We start from the raw sequence: 9,276 nt of genomic DNA on the forward strand, positions 1-9,276 counted from the left end.
CCTACTACCTTTTGACCAAGGCCCATGGAGAGGAAGTCTACAAGGCAGCATAAACCGCTAGGATTTGTTTCTAACATGGCAGACCTTTTAACTGGGAGGTCAGATCCCAGAGCCTAATTAAAGCCAGAGATAATTAACAATATCTGACTGGATGGCATCACACTGCACTACATCATCACTGGACAGCACTTATGTCGGGGGAGAGAGAGGGGAGGAGAGAGAGAGAGAGAGAGGGGAGGAGAGAGAGAGAGGGGAGGAGAGAGAGAGAGGGGAGAGAGAGAGAGGGGAGAGAGAGAGAGGGGAGAGAGAGAGAGGAGGAGAGCGAGAGAGGGGAGGAGAGAGAGGGGAGGAGGGGGAGAGAGAGAGAGGGGAGGAGAGAGAGAGGGGAGGAGAGAGAGAGGGGGAGAGAGACAGAGAGAGAGAGAGGAGGAGAGAGAGAGGGGGAGAGAGAGAGAGACAGAGAGAGAGAGAGGGGAGGAGAGAGAGAGGGGGAGAGAGCAAGGGGGTGGGGGAGAGAGGGAGAGAAAGAGGGGGAAGAGAGAGAGTGAGAGAGAGGGGGGAGAGGGTGGGTGAGAGAGGAGAGAGGGGGGGGGTTGGAAGAAATAATGGCATAGTTTCAGCTTGGTGCCAATGAGGAGAGAAAAAGAGGGAGTATGAGAGGAGAGGAGAACAGAGGAGGGTTTGATCCTGACTAGACTGGATAGCTCTGAGTTACAAGCACAGCACACCCCCCCCTACTGCGTTGGATGACACAGCAAACTAGGAATGACAATTATTCCAACAAATAAATACTGGATGTATCCAAGTATATATTAATCTGTTCTAGACTGGATGTAAAATAGTGGCCAAAACTGACAACATTGCACAGCTCTGTTGAAAATACAACTGCGTCATAGGTGCAAATGGATCGGACACTTTAAAAAAAAAAAAAGTTTAGCCTAAAATGACATACCCAAATCTAACTGGCTGTAGCTCAGGACATGAAACAAGGATATGCATATTATTGATACCATTTGAAAGGAAACACTTTGAAGTTTGTGGAAATGTGAAATGAATGTAGGAGAATATAACACATTAGATCTGGTAAAAGAAAATACAAAGAAAAAAAACATGCGTTTTCTATTATATAAAATGTTGTTCAATCATCTTTGAAATGCAAGACAAAGGCCATTATGACTTAGGACTCTAGGCGCAATTTTGATTTTGGCCACTAGATGGCAGCAATGTATGTGCAAAGATTTAGACTGATCCAATGAACCATTGCATTGCTGTACAAAAATGTTGTATCAAGTCTGCCCAAATGTCCCTAATTGGCCAATTGACACATTTTCAATTACATAACTGTGCACTCTCCTCAAACAATATCATGATAATTTTTCCCTGTAGTAGCTACAATAAATTGGACAGTGCAGTTAGATTAACAAGAATTTAAGCTTTCTGGCCATATAAAACATGTCGATGTCCTGGGAAATGTTCTTGTTACTTACAACCTCATGCTAATCATATTAGCGCACGTTAGCTCAACAGTCCCGCGGAGCGGGGCGGGGCGGGTCACCGCCCCCATAGAGGTTAAATAACTTTTTCTTTCAGATGAGCTTTGGCACTTAGACGAACTAAAATAGATGAATGTCTTGGATTAAATCAGGCATATCAAAACATCAGGCTTGAAATGTGTTCCAGAATAATTTCTATCTATCATGATTTTTTTAATGTCCTCATTGCTCTCTCTCCCTAATCTGACAGTTTCAGTCAGTAGTGGCCAACAAGTCTGTCAACTATTATACAGTGAGTGAAGGCAAGCATTGAGAGGAGTAGGTGCAGCTGCTGCTAGTGCTATGGCCTTAACTTGAAGTATCCTATTTCCTTAAATACCACAGTCACAAAATACCCTGTGCATCTACAGTATCAATGTAATATACTCCAAATGGACCCATGGATTTCCTAAAGTGTAGCGACCTGATACACCTCTCACAAAACTGTTCAGTCTGCTCAGTCCAAACCTCATCCACCCCACCCAGAAATGTTTCAGGCCTCAGACTCTCCTCAGTCTCTCCTCAGCCACTCCTCAACCTACCCCAGCCTCTCCTCAGCCTACCCCAGTCTCTCCTCAGCCTCTCCTCAACCTACCCCAGCCTACCCCAGCCTCTCCTCAGCCTCTCCTCAGCCTCTTCTCAACCTACCCCAGCCTCTCCTCAGCCTCTCCTCAACCTACCCCAGCCTCTCCCCAGCCTACCCCAGCCACTCCTCAGCCTACCCCAGCCTCTCCTCAGCCTCTCCTCAGCCTACCCCAGCCTCTCCTCAGCCTACCCCAGCCTCTCCTCAGCCTACCCCAGTCTCTCCTCAGACTACCCCAGACTCTCCTCAGCCTCTCCTCAGCCTCTCCTCAGCCTACCCCAGCCTCTCCTCAGCCTACCCCAGTCTCTCCTCAACCTACCCCAGCATCTCCTCAGCCTCTCCTCAGCCTACCCAAGCCTCTCCTCAGCCTCTCCTCAGCCTCTACTCAGCCTACCCCAGCCTCTCCTCAGCCTACCTCAGTCTCTCCTCAGCCTACCCCAGCCTACCCCAGTCTCTCCTCAGCCTACCCCAGCCTCCCCTCAGCCTCTCCTCAGTCTCTCCTCAGCCTCTCTTCAGCCTCTCCTCAGCCTACCCCAGCCTCTCCTCAGCCTACCCCAGTTTCTCCTCAGCCTACCCCAGCCTCTCCTCAGCCTACTCCAGCCTACCCCAGTCTCTCCTCAGCCTACCCCAGCCTCTCCTCAGCCTACCCCAGCCTCTCCTCAACCTACCCCAGCCTCTCATCAGCCTCTCCTCAGCCTCTCCTCAGCCTACCCCAGTCTCTCCTCAGCCTCTCCTCAGCCTACCCCAGCCACTCCTCAGCCTACCCCAGCCTCTCCTCAGCCTCTCCTCAGCCTACCCCAGACTCTCCTCAGCCTCTCCTCAGCCTAACCCAGCCTCTCCTCAGTCTACCCCAGCCTCTCCTCAGCCTACCCCAGTCTCTCCTCAGACTACCCCAGTCTCTCCTCAGCCTCTCCTCAGCCTCTCCTCAGCCTACTCCAGCCTCTCCTCAGCCTTTCCTCAGCCTCTCCTCAGCCTACCCCAGCCTCTCCTCAACCTACCCCAGCCTCTCCTCAGCCTCTCCTCAGCCTCTCCTCAGCCTCTCCTCAGCCTACCCCAGTCTCTCCTCAGCCTACCCCAGCCTACCCCAGCCTCTCCTCAGCCTCTCCTCAGCCTACCCCAGTCTCTCCTCAGCCTCTCCTCAGCCTAACCCAGCCTCTCCTCAGCCTACCCCAGCCTCTCCTCAGCCTCTCCCCAGTCTCTCCTCAGCCTCTCCTCAGCCTACCCCAGCCTCTCCTCAGCCTCTCCTCAACCTACCCCAGCCTCTCCCCAGCCTACCCCAGTCTCTCCTCAGCCTCTCCTCAGCCTCTTCTCAACCTACCCCAGCATCTCCTCAGCCTCTCCTCAACCTACCCCAGCCTCTCCTCAACCTACCCCAGCATCTCCTCAGCCTCTCCTCAACCTACCCCAGCCTCTCCTCAACCTACCCCAGCCTCTCCTCAGCCTCTCCTCAGCCTACCCCAGCCTCTCCTCAGCCTCTCCTCAGCCTCTACTCAGCCTACCCCAGCCTCTCCTCAGCCTACCCCAACCTACCCCAGTCTCTCCTCAGCCTACCCCAGCCTCTCTTCAGCCTCTCCTCAGCCTACCCCAGCCTCTCCTCATCCTACCCCAGTCTCTCCTCAGCCTACCCCAGCATCTCCTCAGCCTACCCCAGTCTCTCCTCAGCCTACCCCAGCCTACCCCAGCCTCTCCTCAGCCTACCCCAGCCTACCCCAGCCTCTCCTCAGCCTCTCCTCAGCCTACCCCAGTCTCTCCTCAGCCTACCCCAGCCTACCCCAGCCTCTCCTCAGCCTACCCCAGCCTACCCCAGTCTCTTCTCAGCCTACCCAAGCCTCTCCTCAGTCTACCCCAGCCTCTCCTCAGCCTCTCCTCAGCTTACCCCAGCCTCTCCTCAGCCTCTCCTCAGCCTATCCAAGCCTCTCCTCAGCCTACCCCAGCCTACCCCAGCCTCTCCTCAGCCTACCCCAGACTCTCCTCAGCCTACCCCAGCCTCTCCTCAGCCTCTCCTCAGCCTACTCCAGCCTCTCCTCAGCCTACACCAGCCTCTCCTCAGCCTCTCCTCAGCCTCTCCTCAGCCTACCCCAGACTCTCCTCAGCCTACCCCAGTCTCTCCTCAGCCTACCCCAGTCACTCCTCAGCCTCTCCTCAGCCTCTCCTCAGCCTACCCCAGCCTCTCCTCAGCCTACCCCAGCCTCTCCTCAGCCTCTCCTCAGCCTACCCCAGCCTCTCCTCAGCCTCTCCTCAGCTTACCCCAGCCTCTCCTCAGCCTACCCCAGCCTCTCCTCAGACTCTCCTCAGCCTACCCCAGCCTCTCCTCAGCCTCTCCTCAGCCTCTCCTCAGTCTACCCCAGTCTCTCCTCAGCCTACCCCAGCCTCTCCTCAGTCTCTCCTCAGCCTCTCCTCAGCCTACCCCAGACTCTCTTCAGCCTCTCCTCAGCCTCTCCTCAGCCTACCCCAGCCTCTCCTCAGCCTCTCCTCAGCCTCTCCTCAGCCAACCCCAGCCTCTCCTCAGCCTACCCCAGCCACTACTCAGCCTCTCCTCAGCCTACCCCAGCCTCTCCTCAGCCTAGCCCAGCCTCTCCTCAGCCTCTCCTCAGCCTACCCCAGCCTCTCCTCAGCCTCTCCTCAGTCTACCCCAGTCTCTCCTCAGCCTACCCCAGCCTCTCCTCAGTCTCTCCTCAGCCTCTCCTCAGCCTACCCCAGTCTCTCTTCAGCCTCTCCTCAGCCTCTCCTCAGCCTACCCCAGCCTCTCCTCAGCCTCTCCTCAGCCTCTCCTCAGCCTACCCCAGCCTCTCCTCAGCCTCTCCTCAGCCTACCCCAGTCTCTCCTCACCTACCCCAGCCTACCACAGTCTCTCCTCAGCCTACCCCAGCCTACCCCAGCCACTCCTCAGCCTACCCCAGCCTCTCCTCAGCCTCTCCTCAGCCTACCCCAGTCTCTCCTCAGCCTACCCCAGCCTCTCTTCAGCCTCTCCCCAGCCTACCCCAGCCTCTCCTCAGCCTACCCCAGCCTACCCCAGCCTCTCCTCAGCCTCTCCTCAGCCTACCCCAGTCTCTCCTCAGCCTACCCCAGCCTACCCCAGCCTCTCCTCAGCCTACCCCAGCCTACCCCAGTCTCTTCTCAGCCTACCCAAGCCTCTCCTCAGTCTACCCCAGCCTCTCCTCAGCCTCTCCTCAGCTTACCCCAGCCTCTCCTCAGCCTCTCCTCAGCCTATCCAAGCCTCTCCTCAGCCTACCCCAGCCTACCCCAGCCTCTCCTCAGCCTACCCCAGACTCTCCTCAGCCTACCCCAGCCTCTCCTCAGCCTCTCCTCAGCCTACTCCAGCCTCTCCTCAGCCTACACCAGCCTCTCCTCAGCCTCTCCTCAGCCTCTCCTCAGCCTACCCCAGACTCTCCTCAGCCTACCCCAGTCTCTCCTCAACCTACCCCAGTCACTCCTCAGCCTCTCCTCAGCCTCTCCTCAGCCTACCCCAGCCTCTCCTCAGCCTACCCCAGCCTCTCCTCAGCCTCTCCTCAGCCTACCCCAGCCTCTCCTCAGCCTCTCCTCAGCTTACCCCAGCCTCTCCTCAGCCTACCCCAGCCTCTCCTCAGACTCTCCTCAGCCTACCCCAGCCTCTCCTCAGCCTCTCCTCAGCCTCTCCTCAGTCTACCCCAGTCTCTCCTCAGCCTACCCCAGCCTCTCCTCAGTCTCTCCTCAGCCTCTCCTCAGCCTACCCCAGACTCTCTTCAGCCTCTCCTCAGCCTCTCCTCAGCCTACCCCAGCCTCTCCTCAGCCTCTCCTCAGCCTCTCCTCAGCCAACCCCAGCCTCTCCTCAGCCTACCCCAGCCACTCCTCAGCCTCTCCTCAGCCTACCCCAGCCTCTCCTCAGCCTAGCCCAGCCTCTCCTCAGCCTCTCCTCAGCCTACCCCAGCCTCTCCTCAGCCTCTCCTCAGTCTACCCCAGTCTCTCCTCAGCCTACCCCAGCCTCTCCTCAGTCTCTCCTCAGCCTCTCCTCAGCCTACCCCAGTCTCTCTTCAGCCTCTCCTCAGCCTCTCCTCAGCCTACCCCAGCCTCTCCTCAGCCTCTCCTCAGCCTCTCCTCAGCCTACCCCAGCCTCTCCTCAGCCTCTCCTCAGCCTACCCCAGTCTCTCCTCAGCCTACCCCAGCCTACCACAGTCTCTCCTCAGCCTACCCCAGTCTCTCATCAGCCTACCCCAGCCTCTCCTCAGCCTCTCCTCAGCCTCTCCTCAGACTACCCCAGCCTCTCCTCAGCCTACCCCAGCCTCTCCTCAGCCTCTCCTCAGCCTACCCCAGTCTCTCCTCAACCTACCACAGCCTCTCCTCAGCCTCTCCTCAGCCTACCCCAGCTCTCCTCAGCCTATCCTCAGCCTCTCCTCAGCCTACCCCAGCCTTTCCTCAGCCTCTCCTCATCCTCTCCTCAGCCTACCCCAGCCTCTCCTCAGCCTACCCCAGCCTCTCCTCAGACTACCCCAGCCTCTCCTCAGCCTACCCCAGTCTCTCCTCAGCCTACCCCAGCCTCTCCTCAGCCTACTGCAGTCTCTCCTCAGCCTCTCCTCAGCCTACCCCAGCCTCTCCTCAGCCTCTCCTCAGCCTCTCCTCAGCCTCTACTCAGCCTACCCCAGCCTCTCCTCAGCCTCTCCTCAGCCTACTCCAGTCTCTCCTCAGCCTACCCCAACCTACCCCAGTCTCTCCTCAGCCTACCCCAGCCTCTCTTCAGCCTCTCCTCAGCCTACCCCAGCCTCTCCTCATCCTACCCCAGTCTCTCCTCAGCCTACCCCAGCATCTCCTCAGCCTACCCCAGTCTCTCCTCAGCCTACCCCAGCCTACCCCAGCCTCTCCTCAGCCTACCCCAGCCTACCCCAGCCTCTCCTCAGCCTCTCCTCAGCCTACCCCAGTCTCTCCTCAGCCTACCCCAGCCTACCCCAGCCTCTCCTCAGCCTACCCCAGCCTACCCCAGCCTCTTCTCAGCCTACCCAAGCCTCTCCTCAGCCTACCCCAGCCTCTCCTCAGCCTCTCCTCAGCTTACCCCAGCCTCTCCTCAGCCTCTCCTCAGCCTATCCAAGCCTCTCCTCAGCCTACCCCAGCCTACCCCAGCCTCTCCTCAGCCTACCCCAGCCTCTCCTCAGCCTACCCCAGCCTCTCCTCAGCCTCTCCTCAGCCTACTCCAGCCTCTCCTCAGCCTACACCAGCCTCTCCTCAGCCTCTCCTCAGCCTCTCCTCAGCCTACCCCAGACTCTCCTCAGCCTACCCCAGTCTCTCCTCAACCTACCCCAGTCACTCCTCAGCCTCTCCTCAGCCTCTCCTCAGCCTACCCCAGCCTCTCCTCAGCCTACCTCAGCCTCTCCTCAGCCTACCCCAGCCTCTACTCAGCCTCTCCTCAGCCTACCCCAGCCTCTCCTCAGCCTACCCCAGCCTCTCCTCAGACTCTCCTCAGCCTACCCCAGCCTCTCCTCAGCCTCTCCTCAGCCTCTCCTCAGTCTACCCCAGTCTCTCCTCAGCCTACCCCAGCCTCTCCTCAGTCTCTCCTCAGCCTCTCCTCAGCCTACCCCAGTCTCTCCTCAGCCTCTCCTCAGCCTCTCCTCAGCCTACCCCAGCCTCTCCTCAGCCTCTCCTCAGCCAACCCCAGCCTCTCCTCAGCCTACCCCTGCCTCTACTCAGCCTCTCCTCAGCCTACCCCAGCCTCTCCTCAGCCTACCCCAGCCTCTCCTCAGCCTCTCCTCAGCCTACCCCAGCCTCTCCTCAGCCTCTCCTCAGTCTACCCCAGTCTCTCCTCAGCCTACCCCAGCCTCTCCTCAGTCTCTCCTCAGCCTCTCCTCAGCCTACCCCAGTCTCTCTTCAGCCTCTCCTCAGCCTCTCCTCAGCCTACCCCAGCCTCTCCTCAGCCTCTCCTCAGCCTCTCCTCAGCCTACCCCAGCCTCTCCTCAGCCTCTCCTCAGCCTACCCCAGTCTCTCCTCAGCCTACCCCAGCCTACCACAGTCTCTCCTCAGCCTACCCCAGTCTCTCATCAGCCTACCCCAGCCTCTCCTCAGCCTCTCCTCAGACTACCCCAGTCTCTCCTCAGCCTACCCCAGCCTCTCCTCAGCCTCTCCTCAGCCTACCCCAGACTCTCCTCAGCCTACCCCAGTCTCTCCTCAACCTACCACAGCCTCTCCTCAGCCTCTCCTCAGCCTACCCCAGCCCTCCTCAGCCTATCCTCAGCCTCTCCTCAGCCTACCCCAGCCTCTCCTCATCCTCTCCTCAGCCTACCCCAGCCTCTCCTCAGCCTACCCCAGCCTCTCCTCAGCCTACCCCAGCCTCTCCTCAGCCTACCCCAGTCTCTCCTCAGCCTACCCCAGCCTACCCCAGCCTCTCCTCAGCCTACTGCAGTCTCTCCTCAGCCTCTCCTCAGCCTACCCCAGCCTCTCCTCAGCCTCTCCTCAGCCTCTCCTCAGCCTACCCCAGCCTCTCCTCAGCCTCTCCTCAGCCTACCCCAGTCTCTCCTCAGTCTACCCCAGCCTCTCCTCAGCCTACCCCAGCCTCTCCTCAGCCTCTCCTCAGTCTCTCCTCAGACTACCCCAGTCTCTCCTCAGCCTACCCCAGCCTCTCCTCAGCCTCTCCTCAGCCTACCCCAGACTCTCCTCAGCCTACCCCAGTCTCTCCTCAACCTACCACAGCCTCTCCTCAGCCTCTCCTCAGCCTACCTCAGCCTCTCCTCAGCCTCTCCTCAGCCTACCCCAGCCTTTCCTCAGCCTCTCCTCATCCTCTCCTCAGCCTACCCCAGCCTCTCCTCAGCCTACCCCAGCCTCTCCTCAGCCTACCCCAGTCTCTCCCCAGCCTACCCCAGCCTCTCCTCAGCCTACCGCAGTCTCTCCTCAGCCTCTCCTCAGCCTACCCCAGCCTCTCCTCACACTCTCCTCAGCCTATCCCAGCCTCTCCTCAGCCTACCCCAGCCTACCCCAGCCTCTCCTCAGCCTCTCCTCAGCCTACCCCAGCCTCTCCTCAGCCTCTCCTCAGCCTACCCCAGTCTCTCCTCAGCCTACCCCAGCCTCTCCTCAGCCTCTCCTCAGCCTACCCCAGTATCTCCTCAGCCTACCCCAGTCTCTCCTCAGCCTACCCCAGCCTACCCCAGCCTCTCCTCAGCCTCTCCTCAGCCTCTCCTCAGCTTCTCCTCAGGCTACCCCAGT

Source organism: Salmo trutta, chromosome 12 (assembly GCF_901001165.1).
Source record: "Salmo trutta chromosome 12, fSalTru1.1, whole genome shotgun sequence".
NCBI classification, from domain to species: Eukaryota; Metazoa; Chordata; class Actinopteri; order Salmoniformes; family Salmonidae; genus Salmo; species Salmo trutta.